Below are 24,509 nucleotides of genomic sequence, written 5' to 3'. Positions count from 1 at the left end.
CAGTGAGAGACTTGAACTTTGGGTCTTCTGAATTCAAGCTCTTGCTTTCACAGTTGTATTGCATGAGCCAAGTTTCTTAGGGTAACTCCTTATATCTGGCACATGTACAATAAAAATGTGGGGTCATAAAATATTCAGGCCCCAGCTAGGCTTTCCTCTAGGGTTTGTGGTGTGAACTGATATAGCTGATGTGACAACACCGACTTGCATCTATAGAAAACGGGAGCCTTCCACTGAATTGCCTTGAGGCCATTCCCCTTTGTGAAGAGTTGCTGTTCCCACAGTTGTCTATCCAGTAAAAATACACCCCTTCTTCCTCACTGACAAAGCCTCAGTGTTGTTTGGAACAGTGATGTGCTCAGCACCATTATTCACCTCCCTAGATTCCCCAGGCCAGGAGTCGCCACATCAGTGGGTCTAGGGACAGACCTGCTTGGCATGCTCTCTGCGCTCTATTTGCAGCTGTGCCCTTCCTCCTTAGAATGAAAATACAATGACTGGAGGTACAGCCATCATTTTATGAACGTGAGGACAGAAGCCATAGGCTAAGGATGGTGAAAGAGGAAGACAGAAGGCGGCTTGCCTCTAACGGCAAATTCGAGCCATTATACCTACCTATCTATCTGCGTGGCCTATCTACAGACTTTTTGTTCAGTGTGAAAATAAAAGTCCTTACATATTTAAGATGCCGACTCTCAGCTATTCTTTTAACTGATCCCAGCTGATACGAAGAGCATCCGTCCCAGTGTTTCCCAGTACCGTCAAGCCTCCTTTGTTCACGGATGTTTCCTACCTTTTGGTACCTGGGTTTGAAACTCATGATTTAGAGGTGCAAAAGGATTGATTTCTTCAATCAAGGGAACATGTGGGAGGCTTGTGTTTAGGGAAGATACTTTCAATCCAAACAGTTGTACTTCTTTCAAAATAAACCAGATAAACAAAACTGTAGGATACTTCAAAATCTAATAGAAATAACTTATTACCACAGAATAGTACTTAAGAGCTCGGGCTTTAGGTGTGTCTGGGTGGCTCAGATGGTTAAGTGTCTGCCTCCTGATCAGGTCACAATCTCTGAATCCTAGGATCAAGCCCCATGTCAGGCGCCTGGCTCAGCAAGGAGTCTGCTTCTCCCTCTCCCTCTGCCTCCTCCCGGCTCATGCTCTTCCTCTTTGTATCTCTCTGTCTCAAATAAATAAATAAAATCTTTAAAGTAAATAAGTAAAATGAAATAAAATTTAAAAAGAGTTTGGGCTTTGAAGTTATACAGACTGTGGCATGCATTTCGACTTAACTTCTCTGAGCCCTGATTCACTTGTCTGCAAACTGATAATTATACCAATCTTATAGTGTTGTTATAGGGACTAAACAAGAAAATGTGTGTAGAATGCTTCAAATAGTGCTCGGCACAATCAACATAACCTCTGTTAATGATAGATCTTAATATTGAAGAAGGTTATCTATCCTGCTTCCAACATAAGCCACTTTGCATAAAGTATGTCCTTCCTCATTTGCTCCTGCTGGGTCTCCAGGATGAGAGTGGGCTGTGATGAACCACTCACAGTGTTACCCCAGCTTCCTGGGGACTAATGGAGAGGGGCAGACACAAAGTGTCTCAAGGCAAAGTCTGAGAAATGAATTGAAAAGAAAATATTAAGCCAGTGGCTTCCTCAGCAAATACTGGGGAGAGAGGGGTGGTCTGATGGAAGTGGGGCAATTCGGAGAACACAGATCACCTTCAGGTTAAAATTATGGCCATCGTTGGGTGATCTGCCCAGAATCTAGGACAGAAAGCTCCTACATTCAGTTAATGGAAGCAAAGCAAGTTGTACTCTGCAGTGGTGGTCAGAGATCCAGGACAATCTGGCACCTCCTACTCCCTCACTTCCTGTTGGCTCTCAAGAAAGTAAGATTCAACATCTCTCTTGCCAAGATGCCAAGTTATCATATGGGCCTTTTGGAACTTTCTTGTGCAACATGAAGATAAAAAAGATAATCATCCTTATTTGTAAGCTTAAGTGTATTGTTCTCTAGTCTAGGGCTCTTAACCCCTTTAAAGTCTCAGACCTCTCTGAACATCAGATAAAAGTTATAAACCTGTTTTACAAAAATGCACGTAGACACCCACCAAATTTTGCTTATAATCTTAAGAGTTTTTGGAGCCCTCTCTCCCCAATTCAATCCTTGTGCCTGCTGTGAGTTCACAGACTCAGGTAAATAGTTCTGACTCTAAGGAATTTTTTTCTGTCTTTGTATTAACCGTCATCAGTCAAACTCCTGTAACTTCATATTTTATTTTTTAAAAAGTTGGCAGTGTGAGAAAACAGTGAACTACCCTTTCATTGCCTTCTACTACGGCCTGGCTTTCCAGACTTTAGAGCTGTGGTGAAACAGATCTAGTTTCAGGTTTGTTTCTCAAGGGCTGAAGATTTTTTTCATCTTGTTTGTTAGGTTTTTCCTGTTATATATATGTGTGTGTATACACACACACACACACATATATATATGTAAATAAAATATGCATGTTAATATTTTTATATATAAATAAATAAATTATACAAATAAATAAATAAATATATATATATATTTAAAATAAATTTTAGGGGCACTTGGGGGGCTTAGTCAGTTAAGTATCTGCCTCAGCTCAGGTCATGATCTTTGGATCAGGCCCTGAGTCTGGCTCCCTGCTTAAGCAGGGAGTCTGCTTCACCTTCTCCCTCTGCCTCTCCTCCTGCTTGTGCTCTCTCTCACTCTCTATGTCTCTCTCAAATAAAGAAATAAAATCTTTTAAAATAATAATAAAATAATTAAAAAATAAATTTTCTATAAATTAGTTAAATATATATAAATAAAATTTAAGTGAACTACCCTTTCATGTAAATAAAACATAATCTATATATATTTTTTGTAGTTGTTAGCACTAGGCTTTTCCAGAAGTCCAAGGTAGAACTATCTGGGCTTGTTTTCTCAAGATGGTGGTAGGCCAGCCCAAAGGCTTAGAGTTGGGGCAGTTTTTCAATAGTAAAAGGGTGACCAATGGTTCCTGCCCATTGCTTGTGTCAGGATAATCCATGTCACCAGCTGCCTCAGTGGAGTGGGATGCTTCTTGTTCATTGCTGCTTTTCATACTGTATTTTGTCATTAGAGGTAATCTTAAGACCAAATTTCTACACTTAAAGACCAATGTGAAAATAAGGGATAGTGAAGAACCCTGTATTCTCATCCCCAGTCCCTACCAGAATTCAGTGTGTTTAGAAATAATCAAATAGCCCAGTGTTAGCCTCGGGTAAAGTTGATTATTGATTGCTGTTTACCACATGCCACGCACCTCTCTACAAAGACTGACATAGAAAGAATATTTAGAAGTTCATAAGGTAGAGCCCATCACATAGTAGGTACTTACCCTATTGTAAGTGTTGAACCAAAGGTCACATAATTAAACACACTTAAACTGAAACCCAGGTGTCCTGGCAACTTTCCATTGTGCCACTTCTGACACTGTAATGCAACCAGGTTTCCCAGAACATACATCACAACTGGGTTCGGTATTACTGGGTACAGTGAACCTACAACATGGAAAAGTCAAAAGATTATACTATTTCTAACTGTCAAATTAGACCTTCCCAGGTCATTTTAAATTTATTTTAATATCTTTGTTTTCTGCCTCTTCCTCTATCTTTTGGTTACTAGAGCTCTTGGTTTGGGGTTCCCCCAAGTTATCAGATCTACTGTGCATATGTGAAAAACACAGTCAAGACACAAGGTTGGGACACCTGGGTGGCTCAGCGGTTGAGCATCTGCCTTTGGCTCAGGTTGTGATCCCGGGTCCTGGGATCGAGTCCCACATCGGGCTCCCTGCAGAGAGCCTACTTCTCCCTCTGCCTGTGTCTCTGCCTCTCTCTGTGTCTCTCATGAATAAATAAATAAAATAAAAGACACAAGGTCTTTTAAGGATTTCCAGGTCACCACTTCCTTTGTGTGCTCCACCCCTTTATCTTCTCCAGTATCAAAACCTGCCCTTAGGGTGGGATCAATTAGAATCCCTTTCCACCTTAGTGGGGATTCTGAAGCACAGCTCCCCCTCTCAAGGGCATTTGCCTTTCAACTTTAGCTCTACTAATGGCATGTCTTCCTGTGAAAGATATCAGATATATTAGCTCTTCTTCTGTTTGTGGGGGCAATACTTTGGGGTAGGGTGGGGTTCAACCTGAATCCTCCTACAGCTTCTGAAATGGGAGTGCATTGGGACACTCGCCACTCCAATTTCAGGTCAAATCTTCCTGAAAGGACTTTTCGCAGAGAGTCCCTGAGTCTCATGAAAATGTGACTGTTACCCTCCTCTGGAAACACTGAATACTTTTAGGGCACACTGAAATTTTCTGCCTGGAAGAAGCGGTAAAATGGATTCGCTCACCAAGGGTTACGCTTAAGAAGAGTCTGGAAGTGACAGGTACTTCTAAAAACTATTTGGAAATTGTGTCTGCCCGGATTTATTTTCATTTATCAAATATTATTTTGCTACCGTACCTAAGGTGGTGTAACTAATGTCTCCAATTGCACATCCCCACACCCTGGCCTCTTGCCTGCCAGCCCTGTGGGAGAAGGGCGTCAAGTGACATCAGCAAGACTGCTCTTTAATAGCCGGCATTATTTTATTAAGGAAAATTTGTATTGCCCTTTTTCCCTCACAAAAGTGCCAAGTGGACAGATTTTGATTTTCCTTGGCCAAGGGAATTAAAGACCAGGGAAGTGGCTTTGCTCCCCCTCTGGCACTTCTACTGCAAGTTCAGAAGGTGTCTGCTGAATCCAATCACTCTGAGCAGCTAAAATTTCAGGTTTGAATTTCATCTCAGAAATGCACAAAGCCTGGGAGTTGGTGACAGTATCAGAGTGCGGGCTATTGTCAGTTACCTGCTATTCTGTTGGGACTCACAGCTGGCCCAGGTGTATTCCCCCCAGGTAAGGCAGGAGGCCCTGCTGAATGCCACATCTCTTTGTTGCATATTATCTTGTTAGTTAAGCTGTCAAGAAAGTTACCAGTAAGGAGGTTGGGGGTAGAAGGACACACAGAGTTTAATCCAATTAAAACTTCACTGGCTTTTCCACATTCTTGGTGTCCTGGCTCAAACTAGGAAGAAACTTTTCAATGTTGGGGGGGAAGGGGGCGTCAGGGGGGTACAAAACTAATCTTAAATGTTGATGCTGCAACAAGGCATAATATAAAGCATGAGGCAACAGAGAAAGGATTTGTGGCATGGGAGGTAAAAAGAGCCCACTTCTAACCGTTTTTGCAAAGGCCTTTAACCCAGGGCTGTTTCTGGTGAAAAACTCACTGAACAAGCCAAGCAAGAAAGCTCTGGTAGCTTCTACCCAAGAGAGGTCTTTCTCAGCAGATGTTTTGACCTGACTTCCAAGAAGGGATTTGGTGATCCCAGGAAGATCTTTCTTTCTGAGGGCTACAGGAAACAATGACTGCAGCGCTTGATGCCTTGGAATGAAAACTAACAAATGTGTTCAGATTTAAATCTACACCAGCACATATTGACATATATTGACACAGATGGTATACTTTAGCGCTAAATCTATTTTTCTTTGCTCACAATGGGAAACATGCAGTGCGAGCTCACTTGACAGAATGGGCTCTGAACGAAATCTGCATTCGAAGCAAACTTATGCATGAAGCCTGCTCAGTGTTGTGCCCAAGATTGCGAATCCGAGAAACCGCCAAGGAGCCGACACCGATGCAAACACACGAGGGTTTATTACAAGCTCGAGCTTGGGTCCAAGTGTACCCGACGCAGTGGAGCAGGGACTTGGACCCCGAGACCAAGAGGCGTAGCAACTTTATAGGGGCCAATGGGATTGTAACATACGCAGAAAGTTGCAGTCCTGTCGGTCCACACGCAGGTGGCCGATTGAATTACATCTTACCCTATAGCATCCACTTGAGCTGGCCTATTACTTTGGTCAGAATTGGCGGGCAGTTTTGGCGGGCACAAGGCGGGGTTACATTGTCATGAGCCGATTTCCAATTAGGGTGTGCCCAGCGGCTTGACTAGGGTGGGGCAGTGCCCTAAGCAATAAGCGGGTCATGTGGGGGTCATACAGGAGGTGGGGGGTGCAGCACAAAATGGAGTTAGTCCTGCTCTGCTTGTCCAAGGGTTGGGGATTTTTGTTAAATTTCCTGGGTCCCACACTCAGTCTTTGAATGTCTTCTGAAAGGAACCCACAAGGTGAGCAGGAGCCAGACTCTGTTCTCTCCTGGGTAAATGGAAGGAGGTGAAGGGCCAAGGACTGTGGAGTGTGGGCAGTTGAAGAGAAGTTCTGCTTTGATGAAAACACTTGACTTTGATAATCAAAGACTATTTCTGTTTCAATTTTACAGAAAGGATGCACACTGCAAGAGATCCTGATGCTTTCAGAAAATAACGCTGTACACTCCTTCAAAAACAGTTTTGTACCACAGAGCAATATCCAAGATACATTGTTAAGTGAGAAAAGCAAGTGGAACCACATGATTGCATGAGTTAAAAATTTTTTTTTTTAATTTTTTATTTATTTATGATAGTCACACAGAGAGAGAGAGAGGCAGAGACATAGGCAGAGGGAGAAGCAGGCTCCATGCACTGGGAGCCTGACGTGGGATTTGATCCCGGGTCTCCAGGATCGCGCCCTGGGCCAAAGGCAGGCGCCAAACCGCTGCGCCACCCAGGGATCCCCTGATTGCATGAGTTAAAAGTTACTCACACACGCATGCACATGCACACGCGCACACGCACACACACACGACTCAATATATTCGTAATTGCCTGATACACACAACACTATTCATACTGCCCATCTCTGGGGAATGGGAGTAGAAGAAGTAGAAAATTATTTTACAAGTACATTTTTTTATAATGTAAAAAAAGAAAAAAAAAAAACAACTGGAGTTCTAACAAAACATCAAGGGGGATTATGACTAAACTGAAGTAAAGTTACAGTACTGGATGTTCCTAAAGACCATGACAGCCCTGTGTTCTCAGTATCATAGAAGAGTGTGTGACTAATGATTGATATTAATTACTGCCTAATTACTAAATTGAGGTAATCTTTTTTTTTTTAAAAAAAAAGTAAATTTCAAGCTTCATCTTTCTAAAAAGTACTCTTAGAAAGTTTTGTTGATAACAGCTAGGAGAACTGTATTACCTTTTTTATGAGAAAAGTAAAAAAAAATACCTTTTGTTAGGATTTGTATTATTAGTATATTTAAGTGATTCTTAAACAGAAGAAAGGTTGTAGACCCATGTGATAATCTAATTTCTAACTGTTCTAATTCTATACAGAAACTAAAATCACTAGCTTAAAATGCTGCTTATTGTTTGCAGGGAGAGCATGGTCCATGAAACTTGAAATCCACCCAGGCACCATGTCATCAGTGGATGGTTATACCAGGTATGCCTTATCAGAATTACCTATGGAAATTACCTGAGTTTGAAGCAGTGCAGAGATACGGGCTATGGAGGAATGGGAAGACTATTTTTAAAAAGCTTTACAGATGAGCTTTGCCCAAAATGATCATGTCTGCCCATTGAGATCTCTGAATCTTTGGCTAAGAACCTCCCATGTAGCTTTCTCGTTTTTGCTTTTTTGCTGTTGTGTTCTAATGAGTAGGAAGGAATAAGGAGCTCTGAGGGAAGGCATTTGAAATCTGTGGGGAGTGATTTCAGCAGCAAGCTGTAAATGAGAGTAGGCCCAGGCATGATTCCTTGTGATTAACTGAGAAGCACCCCCTGGGGACCTTGCAAGGATTGAGTATCCAGGTGAGGCACTGCAAGTAGCCTGAGGCCACTGTGGTGTGGTGCCATCTGAGGATAACCCCCAAATCTTCCAAAAGATAATGCTTCTCTAAACATCATCCTTAAATCTCTCCATTGACACTAACTAGTCCAAATCCTTCAAAACCTATGAGTTGAGGCCAAGACTTTGCTACACCTCAAGCCACACAGGCTCTACAGTGTCTCCATGGTAGCAATTCTCAACTTTGGCTGTACAGCAGAATCACTTGGGAGGTTTTTAAAATACTGACACTGTGGTCATACCCTCAACCAGTAAATCAATATCTTTCTCAGGTGAGACCCAAGTGTTTACATTTTATAAAGTTCCCCAGGTGATTCAATGTGCAGCCACTACTTTTCAGTCCTTCCTGGTGAAGCTTTCCTCACAGCATGCCTATAACTGGGGAGGTATAAGCAGACTGAGGTTGTACCTCTGGACTCATCATGTACATTTCCTGCACCATGGATAAGCCTTTCAGTTAGTGAGACTGACTAGTTAACATATTCAAAGTTTATGGCATGGGGACGCCTGGGTGGCTCAGTGGTTGAGCGTCTGCCTTTGGCTCAGGTTGTGATCCCGGGGTCCTGGGACTGAGTCCCACATCGGGCTCCCTGCATGGAGCCTGCTTCTCCCTCTGCCTATGTCTCTGCCTCTCTCTGTGTGTCTCTCATGAATGGATAAATAAAATCTTTAAAACAAAAAGTTTATGGCGTGAGACCAAATAAGGACACCTCATCAAGACATCACCTCATTTCATTCTGCCACAGTCCTTCCTGTTTTAATCTCTCTCCACTTTGATATTAGTGCCGAGAAAGCAATCCCTGTGACTCAAGAGACACAGCAAAGCTTCGTGGTCGTTACCCAGGAAGTAACCACCTCATATTTTAGGACCTACATTAGCCCAAGTAATTGTGAGTGAATTCTACTATTCCAAACAGTTGATCAAAAGGCCAAAGTACCCACAGACATTTAGTGATTTTAGGCTGTGAATCCTCAAATATTTTAAACTTTCTAAATTAACCAGGGCTCTTTCCATTATAAGTACTAGGAACTAAGCTCAAAGTAGCTCAAGCAACACATGCAACAAATGGCAAGGATAATTTACTGGCTCATCCAGAGGCATGGCTTAATCCAGGTGCTCAAAAAAACCCACACTTCTCTTTCCAACAGCATTCAACCCTGTATGCTTTGTTGTGCACTGCATTTTCAAGTCTCTTCTTTTCAAGTGGAAGGAAAATGGCCATTAAGTTCTGTCCTCCATGGTCCCTAAAATCATTAACCCTGACACACAGAAAGAACGTTGCTCCCAGGATGCTTATAGTACACATAACAGAAAGACTAGTTCTGTTTTGGGATTCCTCACCATGGACAGAAAGATAAGGCCCCACGATTGGCCAGGTGTGGATCACACATGACCACCTTGGTAAGGGCAGGACTGGCAACGGCAGTCTCACCGGAACCATAGGGGAGGAAGCACAGTCCTTGCACAGAAAAGAAGCTGTCACATGAATATCCTATATTTATTAACAAGTAAATTGTGACCCTACTCCATTTTTTTTTTGCCAAGTATGTAATTATATAAGGTAGCAAAACTACCTTTCATATTATAACCGATTGCTTTCAAACAATATGTATTATATAGTAAAATGTTATAGATAGGTTTGTTCAATTCATAAATATACTTTTTATTATAATATAACTTAGTGTTATACCCTGAGACACTAGACTGAATTTCTATTTGCTATAAAAAGCAACTTTTTGTGTACAACAGAGTAATTGCCATCAAAGTTCTTCCTTAGTCATTAACAAAGAAAAATATCATTATAAAATAGATTTGGTAAAAATGTGTTTTATTATTTTCTTATATTTTTTGAAAATTTTAGGAGTGTATAAAATGTAAATTAATTCAATTAAAAATTAAAAAGTAAGAATTCATATAACCACCAATATAACCACCAATGAGGCCAAAACACACCACACTGCCAGCCCTGTAGGATTCCCCCATGGGCCCCCCAGTCATGACACCACAGCCCCCTCACTGTAGCTAGGGACCATCTTTATCCTGACATCCATGAATGGTTATCACTTTCTCACGTCCCTTATTAACTTTACCTCTGATACAGGCATCCCTAAAATTGTGGTAACTGTTTTTGAACTTTACATAGGTGAAACAATACATACACATTCTTTCATGTTTTGCTTCTTAAGCTCCATTTGTTGACAAATATTCATCCATACCAAAGGTGATGCAAATGCCATGGGTCTGGGAACTGCACTTTGAGTACCACTGCTCTGGCTCTTGCTACTCAGTTGGTCCACGGACCAGCATCACAGACATCACCTAGGAGATAGAATTCTACACTTGGAAATGTAGAATTTCATAAACCACCCTGAATCTATTGGATTAGAATTTTAATTTTAACAAGATCCCCATGAGCTGGATGTATACTGAAGTTTGGAAAAAATTGCTGTTACATTATATACATCTTGAAGTGGCATTTTTTCTGGGTCAGAGCAATGTGGGTATTTTTAACATTTCTAAGTAACATCGAACTGTTTCTTTTTTTTTAAGATTTTATTTATTTATTAACGAGAGAGAGAGAGAGAGAGAGGCAGAGACATAGGCAGAGGGAGAGCAGGCTCCATACAGGCAGCCTGATGTGGGACTCCATTCCAGGACTCTGGGATCATGCCCTGGTCAGAAGGCAGACGCTCAACCTTTAGCCACCCAGGTGTCCCCACCGAACTGTTTCTTATAGCAGATTTAGAATATACAAATCAACCACCAGAAATATGTATATTTTCAGATATTTTTCAAATTGATAAGGAAAAAGACAGGACAGTTTACTTTTAAACTTAAATAAAACTTCCAAAAATGCTTGTAACTTATCATCCATAAAACATCTTCCCATTACCTTAAATCTGTGAAAATATTAAAGACTATAAACTCTTTAATTATTCCACATATTCCTCCTTGTCAATTCAAAGAAAAGTAGGAGCTCTTAAAGGTTTTTGAGGGAGGCCTGGATGGCCCAGCAGTTGAGTGTCTGCCTTTGGCTCAGGACATGATACTGGAGTCCTGGGATCGAGTCCCACATCAGGCTCCCTGGGTGGAGTCTGCTTCTGCTTCTCCCTCTGCCTGTGTCTCTGCCTCTGTCTCTCTGTGTCTCTCATGAATAAATAAATAAATTTTTTAAAAAAAGTTTTTGAAAAACATTATAGAGGATTAAAAGAATTTTCAAATACAATAATTTTTCTTGGGCAGGTGATATAAATCAAAGTGGTCATAATATAATTTTAAAATATTTGATAGAACAGTATCAAGTTTTAATTGCCCTCCCCCCGAAAAACACTAGAAAGTTTTGTGGGCACTTTCAAGTTTAACATGGAAACCTTCTTTTTTTTTTTTTTTAAGATTTTATTTATTTATTCATGAGAGACACACACACACAGAGAGAGAGAGAGAAAGGCAGAGACACAGGCAGAGGGAGAAGCAGGCTCCATACAGGAAGCCTGAGGTGGGACCCGATCCCGGGACCCCATGATCACACCCTGGGCCGAAGGCGGCACTAAACCACTGGGCCACCTGGGCGTCCCTACACGGAAACTTTCAAATGGAAGTGATGCAATCTTAACTTTTTTCTATCATCATAAACTTTATATATTGAGGGTTCAGTAGCTCACAAGTGCCACACTCTATGCTTGCATTCCATCTTATTAAACATTTGTGTTTATTTAAAATTTCCTTAAAATAAGAATATTATTTTTCTGATAGTATTAACAGCTTCATGTCTTTCTTTTAATCCTCTCCTTTTATTTTAGATCACAAATCAAATCTAACGACTGCCACAGGCTTTTGCCACCATCTGTAAAAATGTCCTTCAGATAACACATACAATGGAGGGAAAAACACCATTACCCTAAGAATGTGAGCAGTAAGGAAATATAAACAGGACTACTTCTAATATTCTTCCACATAATCGTAGATGTGTCCTAAAATATACTTCATACAAAAAAGACAATATGAGAACTCCATCTGAAATATTTTGTATATTTCAATGCAGAAAATCTAAAACATTCATTTAATGTTTTTTTAATTGTGCTAATAATATTATGGTGGTTTCCAGCCTAATTAAAGGATAATTAAGTGTAGGACAATAGCTAAAAAGTATGTCTCTCTTTTATAATATAATCATTTATGCTAATGCACTATAAATTGAAATAGCAGTAATATTGGAGACAAAAATAAGCTTGCAAGGGAACTCTGTAATAGCTTAATATAACAATACCATTCCACATTATAGATATAAAAGGGAAACTTTGCTAATAAGAATGTTCTGGACATGTTCATTTTTTTTGCTCGGTGAAGTATTAGCACTTCACCACTACCACCTCCCTTTGGTAAAAAAGCCTGGTCTATAAAAGCAGCATAGTGGTATTGTCTATTAAGTTCATGGATTATGGGTTTTTTCTTTCTTTCTTTTGTTTTCTTTCTTTCTTTCTTTCTTTCTTTCTTTCTTTCTTTCTTTCTTTCTTTCTTTCCTTTTATTTTATGGCATCTCAGAGATTAGGTTGCAGCCTGATCAAGAGCAGTACAGTAACCATCCAGCTGATGATTATCACAGTCATTGTGCACCAAGGACTATGCCCTGACCATTCCCATAGGTGTGTTGTGACTCCACGGTGGAACTGGACTGACCAAAGACTCGCTAACATCCCCATCATGGGTTCTGAAGAGCAACGCATGTCAGGGTCCTCCCATGATTGTTCAGCTTGACCTAAACTCCAGATACTCCATCCATTGAGCTCTCTCCTCATGACTCGCACTGCCCAGATGACCACCAATGATCATTACCCATATGACTCCAAGTGCTTGCCAAAGCTCTGCTAAAGTCACTGATTAGTACAACAGCAACCCTAGCCTGGTTAAGACTCCTTGTATGTTATCACCATCTATAAGAATGTGGCTGCCTCATCTGTGCCTCTGTTACGTACCATGTGCTGCAAATGGTTCTCACTCGGGACAGAGTAATGACTTTTCCCAGGCCCACTACCAAACTCACATGCCCCATCCTGACACGGTGTGATATGAGGGCAGCAGAAGGCTCTGACCTCAAATATCTCTTTTACCTAACTTACTATGTTCGTGAAACTTTTACCATCACGAGAGCCATTTATTGCAGTTAAGGTAATTGCCTAGAGAAACTCCTTATCGAAATGTACATTTACCAGGAAGTGGAATACCGGTATGTAACCCTTGAACATTTCTTTGCATATGTACATGAACTTAGGCTAAGATATAATGAAACACAAGACAGAAGTTGTGACCAGAATATAAATTTGAGAACAAGTGACACTCTGCTCTCACCACAACTTGCACTGGTTAAATTCCTAACAATGATCATCTCCTAATTGATACCCCTAAATTCTTGCCAAATGTCATCCTATTACTGTGTCATTTTGTCTTCTATTTTGAGTGCAGTGACAATTCCAGCCCAATTAACCCTAGTTAAAAACAATTATCAGGATCTAGAAGAAGTATATGTCCCACCTGTGACTCACCTCTGCCCTCTCTAAGTATTCTCTGTTCTTAATGGCACCATTCAGGACAGAATAGTGACTTTTCCTAGGCTGACAACTAAACTGGTGCCCCATTCCCACATGGTGTGCTGTGAGAGCTGCCATGAGGCTTAGCTAATCAAAAGGTCTCTTTACCAATCTATCATGTCACATCAACCTTCTGCCATTGCCTCTACAAGCAGTACATTAAAATATACATTATCAGGAGGAGAAGGAGCACAGCATAGAACTCCTTACCACCCCTTTGGATGTAATTATGAATTTCGCAAATGGTAAGATATGCAACATAAAGCAGACGTTTTCTGGGAATGAGAAACAGGAAATCTGGAGAAAATGACACTGTCCAGATTAGCTTCCTTTCTAGGAAGGCTCCTAATAACCATGAAAAAATATAGGTGTGAATGAGTATACCCAGGAAGTTTGGTAGGACAGAAAGGAGCTCCCTAGAGTGAAAGTAGAGTACTAACGTATCCACTCCCACCACCTATTTACATTCCTAAACAGAAGAGTGCACTTACCAAAAAAAAAAAAAGAACAAAAAAAAGGTGCACTTACCTTACAAGGATGAGATGCCCCAAGTACTGGGATGGGAAGTTTTAGTAGGTGAAAAAAATCCCTCTTATATGAGTTGCCAGAATCCAGGACTTTTAGAAGGCCACAAAAAACTTCAAATCAGGCTTTATTAATATAAAGATTTTGCTGAAAGGATTCCTAAAATAATAAATAATACATATGAACACATACATGCCTATATTTGTTCCTCTTACTCTCACCTGGAACACCCCCCACCAAACTTGAGAACCTGAGCATCTCAGGTGACCATATCTAAACAGTTTTGTTTTTGTAGCATCAAAAATCATTAATAGTATTCCTATTACATGTGTGTGAATATTAAATCAAACTAACTTCCTTCCTTACCACACATGCGTATAAAGTCTAAATCATGTTACATTTCATTGCATTCACACACAAAAGACAAAGAGTAACTCAGACTAAACATTGTTCACCTCCCAAGAAGTGGCACTATCAGTCCCATGGAAATCAGTAAACAACCACAGTTTAATTAACAATAATCATCTGTCTACAATCTTAGTTATGTATTCAACTTGATAAGTAAACACTTAAAAGTTGGAGAACATGGAGAAAATTCAAACTTCAGAATTGGAAATGTTGAGTTACACAAGATACCAAATCAGTGAAATAATTCACAAGATCTTATAAATTTCTATTTGCAATAAAATATGACAGTCCATAATTTACTCACTCTTTCTTCAAATGCCAAGATGTGAGAAAATTTAATCCTACCTTTACAAAGTCTGCAAGTTAAATATTGAGTACATTCCATGAAATATATAAAAGTGAACTATGAACTAACAAATATTAGATGCCATACTTGATGATTACTAAATAAAGTTTTCAACTAATACCCTCAAATATTTCCATAAAAGCCAACAACAAGGGATCCCTGGGTGGCGCAGCGGTTTAGCGCCTGCCTTTGGCCCAAGGCGCGATCCTGGAGACCTGGGATCGAATCCCACGTCGGGCTCCCGGTGCATGGAGCCTGCTTCTCCCTCTGCCTGTGTCTCTGCCTCTTTCTCTCTCTCTGTGTGACTATCATAAATAAAAAAATAAATAAAAAAAAAAAAAGCCAACAACAACAAAAAGGAACCAGCAGTCTATACAGACCTTATGTGGATTGTATTGTAACAAATGATTTTTAAAAAGTAAAACACAAAGAAAAAGATCAAGATAACCATAAAATAATCTCATATTTTTCCTGATTGATTTCTTTGTAAGAAGTAATAACTATTGGTCCACAATTAAGTAGTCATATTTAAAGTTTCCTTGCATCTCATAGAGAATATTGGATGATTTACAATTTATAAAGAAAGATCATAGCATATATATGGTGGAAGATCCAGTAAGCTGGTAGACACGCAGAGCTGAGTTTCTTTCACTGCACTTCAGACGCATCCAGTAGTACTGTCACTGTGGAGTTGCTGGCCACCATCCTAACTCAGCCATCAGACACTAAAATATAGTTCTTGCAGCAGGACATCGTCAGCGGTGCTTTATTTTTTAAATAGAACATATAAGAATGGAACAGATGCTAACCATTATAGAGAGGCCTTGGACATAAAATATTTGGGGCAGTTATTTGAGGGTCATAAGACTGAGAAAAATTAGCTGACTAGGTGTGTAATTAACATCTGAAAATACAAATTTTTGGCTTGAGTTTCTGGGAGCATCAGTAATGCCTCACACTCAGTGAGAATGGTGAACTCAGCTTCCTAGTAGCTTAGGCTTACAGACAATTTAGGCAAATTCACACCAGACTATACATGAAGAGGTGCTGCTGTCTCAGCATATGCCCACCCCAATCCAACACTCTGTGTGTCATGTGATCACAGGTGGGAAGTGCTTTCTTTAAAACATCATTGCCTAAACCTGTCTTTTGGTAATCCGTGTACCTCATCAGTCAGTAACTGTAGGTACCTAAAATTCTCTATGCTTCACTACCTAGGCATAAGGAGGTGGATTAAGGATTGGAGACCGGACTACTTACAAAGCACCTTAACTGGATTAGAACGTGTGATTGTCCTGTGCAAACAGCTTAGGCCACTTTAAACACATTGTTCTCATAATGCCATGGACTTACCAGATCTTTCATTCCCGACCTCAAAGTACTCTGCAAACAAAATGCTTTCTCCATTTTGTAAAGATGAAAAAGGCGGAGCACAACACAGTCAAATGAAAGCTGGAGTTTACTGTTCTCTTAGAGGGACCTTATAATTACAATTTTTTGCTTGCACAATTCAAGTTACCAAAAAAAGAAAAAAAAAAAACCACACACACACACACAAACTTGGGAGGTAGGTGGGGTGGGAGGATGCATAAAGTACCCAGTGGGGATTAAGAGTACTCAGTAATGTTTAGAATTGATGAATGACTATATTATACACCTAAACTAATATAACACTGTATGTTAACTCTACTTGAATTAAAATTCTAAAAAAGTTTTGGAGATAGTAATGATGGTCACACAACATTGTGAATGTAATAAATCCTCCTTAATTATACAACTAAAAATGGTTAAATGGCACATTTTTTATGTGAATATTACTGCAATAAAAACATTCAAAACAAGGAAAAAACTGCTGAGGGAAAGGAGTTTAAAAACTAAAATATCTAATTAGTTGTTTAGTTGAATCAAAAAACATTTTTTAAGATTTTATTTATTGATTCATGAGAGACACAGAGGGAGAGGCAGAGACATAGGCAGAGGGAGACGCAGGCACCCTGTGGGGAGCGTGATGCAGGACTCAATCCCAGGACCCCAGGATCATGACCTGAACCAAAGGCAGATGCTCAACCTTTGAGCCACCCAGGTGCCCCAAATCAAATTCACATGGTAACTATTTAAAATTCCACTGGTATTGTGTGTGTGTGTGTGTGTGTGTGTGTGTATGTATATCTATCTATCTATCTATCTATCTCTCTATATATATCTGTCAGTTGTTTCATTAAGTTTATTTTATTCTACATACAATCACATAAATTCATATCAAGACAATCGCTGAGTCATCTTAATCAGGGAGCAACTACTGCAACATATGAGAAAGTCATAAGTGGACAAAAGTCCAGAGACATTCCAAACATAAATATATGGAGCAGGAGAGAGGGTCATTACTTATTGTCACTTTTTTTGATTGTTTGTTTTTTGTTTACATTCATTTTTTTCTAAGAAGTCAGATAATGTATGCATTCACTTCACATATATTTATTGAGGTCCTACTCTATACCCAGTACTATTTTAGGCACTGGGGACAGAGCAGCAAAAAGAGCAGCAAAAAGACAACATTCCTGAAGAATCTGGTAAACTGAAGGCTGTGGTCACAACCTGGAACACTCTAATATTTAGATAAGTATAGGAGGAGAAAGCAGCAAAGGAGTTGGAAAAGGAATAGCCCCCTATGGGGCTGAAGTAGGAACAAAACCAGGAAAATACAGTATCACAGAATTTAAAAAAAACAAAAACAAACAAACAAAAACAACTCATAAGGCATTAGAAAGATTAGTTGAAAGGAAGGAGAATTTAAAAAGAAGAGACTATTTGTTTGGCAACATATGATTAACCTAGCTTCAGTGCAGATACAGAGTAACAGGTAAGGAAGTGGGTATGATGACTACAGACAATTCCTCCAGTAAGTTCTGTAGTGAATGAAAAGCAAAGAAATAAGAGGTAGTAGGAGGGAGATGTAGATGAACAGAAAAATTTTTGAAGTTGCAGATAAAATGGCAAGCTTATTTGCTGACAGATAAGATATAGTGGCGAGGGGGAAACTGATGATGGTTGTTAGAAGGAGGATTTTAAGAATGTAAGATGCGGTAGGACCCTAAGCCCAGGAATGGGGTTGGCCTTTGATGGACGCAGACACACCTTACTCAGAGGCAACATCTGAGGGGCACCTGGGAAGCTCAGTATATTAAGCATCCAACTCTTGATTTCAGCTCAGGTCATGATCTCATGGGTCATAAAATCGAGTTCCATGTCCCGCTCTGCCCTAGGTGGAGCCTGCTTGGGATTCCCTTCCTTCCTCTCTCACCCTGCTTGTTTCTCTCTTCTCTCTCTCTCTCTCTCTCTCTCCCTCTCAAAAAAAAAAAAAAAAAAGGAAGAAGAAGTAGCAGCAGCAACATCTGAATAATACAGACATAGGCAAACTGCCTTTGGTAATTTCAAAGGTGGAAAATTGTGGAAACTGTTGGTTGGCTTTTTTTTTTTTTTTAATGGACTTTGAAGAAATGTTTTCATCGATAACTGAGGCTCAGTCATTTGCCCAAAGGTTCACAGTTAGTAAAATAGCAAGGCTGCCATGCTGAGGGTTATGCAGACTTTAAGAAGATATAGAGAGATTGTGTGTGTGTGTGTGTGTGTGTGTAGAATCTAATCATAAAAATGTAATATCTTGAAAAGCAATCATTTATTGACTCTAGAAATAGGTCAATGCACAGCAGACCACACAAGGTGGATTCTGAAGAGGAGAGGAAGTGGGCCAGCTATTGTATTATTCTGCAGTGGAGGCAATCTACAATTACGTAAGGCATCGTTCTCCTTAGGCATAGCATACCGAAACAGCCAAAAATGACATGACACAGCTTAAGCATTCACATCTTCAGTCAACCCTGGCCCCCAAAAGTTATGGCTATTTCCAGAAATCTAATTCAATTGAACCTTCAAAAATACAGATCTACCCTGTGGAAGATATTCAGAAAGGACTGGAAAAACAATTTTGTGAAGAAGTTTGAAAACTGTTGTTTTGAACAATGGCAATGAATGGTGTCATGCTAAATGTTGAACTCTCTAAGACTGCCTACTTGGAAGCAGGCAGTGTTCATTTGGGCTAGGATCTTGCCACAGTTTAAAATGCAGTGTCATTAGTTTGTCATCAGATCTAGGAATTATATCATTTATGCTCTATCACCTTTAGAAAGTTACGTTATACCCACTTATTTAGGTGAAGAGAAAGAAGGAAAAAAAACCAGCATTTAGATTACAGTATTTATTGGATATTTGATGCATGAGTATTGAGGCTGACTTCCACTAATTTCATTCAATAAGCTTTACTGCTTTCTATGGGTTAGACACTGTAGTTCTGGGAAAGTGGACTTTATCTCTGTCTTTCTTTTTCCGTGACGTCTTAAGAAAGCATAGTTTACTGACCTAATCAAGCTCACACAATTAGATGGGCTGGGCTGAGGCATTAAACGAATAAATGAATTTGACTGAAAAGGTATTAAAAGTTCCAGACTGTTGGTATCTATAGAGTATAAAAGAGCACATGGGGGGGAGTAGGAAATTTATCCTTGGGATATATCAAGAGAAGCAGCTCAAGTGGAAACTTGAAAGGTGAGTAATTTTCATCAGGTACATGGGGAGCTAGGAGGTGGGGAGGGAGTAAACCAAGCCACAGGATCCATGTGAGTAAGGATTCCCAGAGCAAAGCAGTAAGTTTGCTGATTACCGACTACATGCATTTTTTCAGGCTCATCTTTCTAAAGTTTATAGACTATGTGGCAGATAGTGCTCAAACACCATGATTTTCATTTCAAGGCCTAAAAAAATATTAGTGTCATTAATATTTGTAATTCCATCATAAACTATTTCTAAACTGAAAATGGCCAAATAATTGACCTAGGACTCATGAAGAAGAGAAAGATAATTATGGATAGTAAAATTCGTTAACTTTGCCTCAATCCCTGACACAATTTTGGAGCGACTAACCAAAGGAATTTAAGTTGAACTTCAGAGAAAACCACATCCTCCCAACCACCCTCAGTGTCCTTGGCCAGTCAGGTTACTAGGCTAGGTGAGTATCATTAGGCCAGGCAAACATGAAAGACATTTTCAAATACTAAAATAAAAAGTCACTATAATTTTTTTCTGATTTTCTAAGGAGAGGGGTAGAAAAGACTTAAAGTGAAGGCTTCAAGCAGACAGACGGGGAGAGTAGATTAAGCACTTTTTTCCCAGTGATTGATAATACCTGAGAAGTCTTTAGACAGTCAAACAATGCATCTCAGGACCCCTTTTATTATTTTGGGTGTGAGGTACAAGAAACGGAGGTTAGTTAGAATGCTCAAACTTCCTTTGTACTAAATAAGCCACCAGGGCACCTGGGTGGTTCTGTGGCTCAGCGTTTGCCTTTGGCTCAGGTCGAGAGGTCCTGGGATCGAGTCCTGCATCAGGCTCCCCACAGGGACCCTGCTTCTCCCTCTGCCTATGTCTCTCCCTCTCTCTCTGTGAATCTCATGAATAAATAAATAAAATATTTTTAAAATAATAAAAAATAATAATCCATGAAAACTTTATTGCTCTAGGCAAGGAGGGGAAACGCATCCCCAAATCAAAATCTACAGAGAGTATACAAGAGCATATGAGACAATTCTCAGGAAAGAAAACCCCATAGGCCTGGCACAGCTAACTCTTTTCTCGGCTGATCCCTTGTTACTTACAGGTTAATGCACAATGCTAACAGTTCACCCACTTGTGACTATAAAAGAGATAAGAGGGCATGTGTGTAGAAAAAAATGATTCTCCACACAACTTAGAGACATCAGCGTTCTCATGCCTTCCAAATCCTCAAAATGGAAAGTACCAAATACTGATTCACATCTGCTGAGAATCACAAAAGTTAGTATCTTAACATTACCCATGTTTTCCCCTGAAAAGTACCTCATCAGGAAATTTTACCAAGTAATACAATTGAGTCAACGTTTTCTTTTGTTAAAGTTCAGTTAGGCTTACTTATATCCCAAACATTATCTGAGATTCTGAGTCTGGGCTTCGTTCTAGGATCCGAGCTTCACTTTAGGATTTCATTACATTCCATTCTGCATGGTTCCAGGGTTATTTTATGATGTGCACGTGAATACTGGTCTATCATTAGAATTCTAAAATGCTTCAAAGTTCCTCTACATCAAGTGCAGATCAGACATGGTGTTTACCCAAGATCATACAGCCAGAGAATGGCAGAGTCAGAGTATTTTTCTCCACCCACACGAAGCTTTTTGTGAACAAAACTGTGTTCTTCCCTATTAAGGAACCACACTGAACCATAAACACACAGTGTTTGGAAAGACTCGGTTCTAATGTCCACTTCTCTTGATCACCTCTCTTTGCTCCAATCACTTTCCACATCAGTATTTTGTAGACCTTGCTTGGGTGTTTTATTCTGATAATCCCACTTCATTGTGAACCCTTGAATGCAGACTACATCTTCATTTTTACACCTACAGTGCCACGTGCACCTTACATACTGAATAAAAAAGTGCAAATAAACATCAAATGCTCTATGACTTAATGTTAATGCAAACTTGGTGCCCATCAGATGTCACACCCAACTTGTGTTAACTATAACTTTAATTAATATTTATTTGTATAACATTGGTGAAACCAAAGACCAAATGTTTTGCACTCAACTGTGGACCTCTTGAGGGCAGAGAGCACATTTTTATTTTTATTTGTGCTTCTCCAGTACTAAGCATGATGCCCAGTAGCCAATATGTGTTTGTTCAATGAATGAATAAATGAAGAGTTACTTCTCAAGGAAGTTCCAGGCACCACAGTAGCCCCAGGTCATCTCTTACATTAGATGTCTACCAAGGATGCCTCACTTTGATCCTAGCTTATATTCTTGGCAGGAAAAGGGTAGCATTTTCTTGGAAGCCACACACCTTGTTTGTACAGCACCATAAGCTCCAGCTTTTGCATCTCTTTCTGTGCTCAAGGGTTTGGGAATCACTTATTAATGCTTATAAAAGGGAGCCTTGCTTAGTGATAACACTCTTGTTGTAACTCGTTGGAGTAGAGGTTATTGAACAGAAATGGATACCTTCTATGAAGATGTGTGCTGCTGTATTCCTGAGAGGTCAAAGGGGAAGGTCAAATAATTTAAATCTCTTTTATCCATTCACATATTTATTGAGTACCCACTATGTGCCTGGTGAGTAGCTGAGGATGCAGAGATGACTAATTGGATTCTGCTGTCAAGGAGCTCACGGTCAGATGGGGGAGTCAGGTATTAATAAATCACTTTCACAGACCTGTGAGCCAGTTTGTGTCAATTCCACCAACCTGATCTTTCTCCCAAAGCATCTCATCCTTTCTGAAAGAAGGAATTGCTATGCAGGGCTCTGCAGGGCTCTGAATGTTTAAATATCCTGAATTCTAATTGGCCTTTAGCAATTCAAAGTTAATACTGTGTTGGGGCTGAAGAAATCAACTTTTCCAGACTAATATATGTTTTAGAAAGGAAGGAAACAACAGCAACTATTTCTGAGAAACGTATATACCCTGTGAGGGGAGGAAACAGCAAATCCCTTTAAAACAAATGTGTCAGAAGCAGGACTCAATAAAGCATGGATGTAACATGAAACAAGTCACATAATGGAGCTGATTGTATTGTTGGGCACAGGTTTTGAAATCCTTCTTCCAGCTCATGCCATGGCCCCAGGTTAAAAATCTGCAACGTGTTAAGCAATAGTAACCTTTAAGGTAAGAGGGTCAACTTACTCAATGTGGTTTTACTCTGGAGCAAACACTGGGACTAACCAAATGGCAAGTGTCTGCTACCAAATACAAACCGCTCCTCCATACAGCGAGTAATAGAAAAATTTTTCTTTCCCTTAGAAACCTAAAAACGCCATTTCGATATCTGTCTTCCCATGATTCTAAATAATATTGGTAGTTTGACCTTTCTGAGTTTGTACGGGGGGGGGGGGGGCATTAACATCTTCATAGCATTATTTTCATTCTACTTGAGAATTTTTAAGCATTTAAGTGTGCTCACCAAATTTCTCAGCCTGTCTCAAAAATATGTGTGTTTGATGGTGGTTTTCTAGAACGTGGAATAATCTATATAGAATGTATGCTGGGAGGAGTAGGTTACTCCAGTTCCTTTTAAAAATCGAAATAACTTGCTCTACTGGTAAGTATCAGATGGCTTATTTACTGATCATAGGTGACAGTATTTTGGCTCACTTCTTTCTATGGTACCATACTGCAATCCACATCTCTTCCAAAACATTTGAATTACACTGCCACCAGTTAAAAACTGACTCAAAGCAACACTCAATCCTTTTTTTTTTTTTTTTTTTTTTTAATTAGGCCTTATGTTTGGATTTTTGCTAAGTCTTCATTTTTGGAAAAGAAAATAGACTAAATTAGCTTGCATTTTATCATCAGATAAAAATGGATCTTTTCAATTAATGACAACTCATTTTTCTCAGTCTCCCTCCCTGCATTTGGAGCAGATGAGGAAAGGGAACCCAGCATTTAGACTTCCAGGCCCTTACCCCAATCATTGTACACATGTACTTTCCTTACCTAGTAGGTATCATTGCTCTGTGTCTTGAATAAAAGATCTATCAAAAGAAATTGTTTCCCATAGATATTAGATTCCCCTAGATATGTCACAACTATTCAGCCAGTGAACTGCAACACCCTTCCCAAAAAAATACCATGTTCTTTACTGTTTCTTTAGTCTTTATTTTTCTCCCTCTGGTTAATCCTTACATTTCCGCTAGCCTATTTACAAAGTATCGTGTAAAGCATAAAAAAAAAAAAAAATCACAAAAGCTGAAGGTAATGATCTTGAGAATTACTTGACAAGCCACATCATGGGAGATGGGCCAAAATGTCAGTTTGAGGATAAACTGCAGAAAACACTGAATTCTTATCTTTCACTTGAATGCTGGGGAGGAGAGGAATTGTAGCCAGGTATACAAGTTTAAGTAAGGTTCATGGAGTACTCCAGACTAAAAAGAAAAGGGTTGGAACTCAGTGAAAGCACAAATAAAGAGCTGCACACAATAGGCATTGACCATTATAATAATGGAGATGGATGGTTGGATGGATGGATGGATGGATGGATGGATGGGTGGGTAAGTAAGTAGACAGATAGAGATAGCAAGTAGCTTTTAATGTGTCAGGCAGTATTCTAAACCCTATCAGTACTTTTTAATTTAATGCTCACTCTAAGCTTATGAGGCAAGTAATATTTAAGGTCAACCGAATTGGTTATAGAGATTAACTCTAGAGAACAAGGCAAAAACCAAGATTGATTCACGGTTCCAAGTTTGTTTGACAGAAAGAATAGATTATTAACGCTGAAATCATTTTGGAATCATTTTTATAAAAAAAAAATTGTCAGTTAGAAGGCTAGAGACTCTACGTACCATGTCTTTATTTTGCATATCACATAGTAAAACCTTAATTGAGGCATATTAAGTGTCATGAGGCTATTCTGAATTAAAGAAAAGTCTCAATAAAAAGGGGTGTTTTGAAGAAAATATAATTTTATTAAACCAAGTTCATTTTATAAGACAGTTGACAAGTACTAGGCTCTTAATAGAAGGAAATATTAGCTGTATTAAGGATTCTTATAGAAGTACTGACAAATATATATATTAAAATGAGCATTTCTACTGCGTAAATGCAAACAAGATCACTAAAGAGTTCTAGTATTAAACGAGCTTATGTTTTTGCTTTCTTTATTGTTTTCTTGATAAAAATATTGCTGACATATCCATAAAAGCCTTACAAAATTTTCTCA

At 39.4% G+C, this 24,509-nt stretch overlaps 1 long non-coding RNA gene across 13 annotated transcripts in view; it reads right to left on the bottom strand.

Moving 5' to 3' along the window:
- Positions 1–10,148, bottom strand: part of LOC112641730 (uncharacterized) — a 126,623-nt gene extending 116,475 nt beyond the window's left edge. For 12 of the 13 annotated variants that reach the window (XR_004804310.2, XR_004804312.2, XR_004804307.2 and 9 more), the window contains exons 1-2: positions 9,997–10,148; positions 3,401–3,563 (exon numbers count right to left, since the gene is read on the bottom strand). This is a non-coding gene — a long non-coding RNA (uncharacterized LOC112641730). Of the gene's footprint in view, positions 1–3,400; positions 3,564–4,908; positions 5,019–9,996 lie in introns of all 13 variants that reach the window. The other variant, XR_004804308.2, reaches the window with a different exon arrangement.
- Between the last annotated feature and the right edge of the window lie 14,361 nt (positions 10,149–24,509).

The sequence above is a fragment of the Canis lupus genome, chromosome 12 (genome assembly GCF_003254725.2).
Source record: "Canis lupus dingo isolate Sandy chromosome 12, ASM325472v2, whole genome shotgun sequence".
NCBI classification, from domain to species: Eukaryota; Metazoa; Chordata; class Mammalia; order Carnivora; family Canidae; genus Canis; species Canis lupus.
Note: the sequence above shows the minus strand (reverse complement) of the source record. Positions and strands in the feature narration are given on the sequence as shown.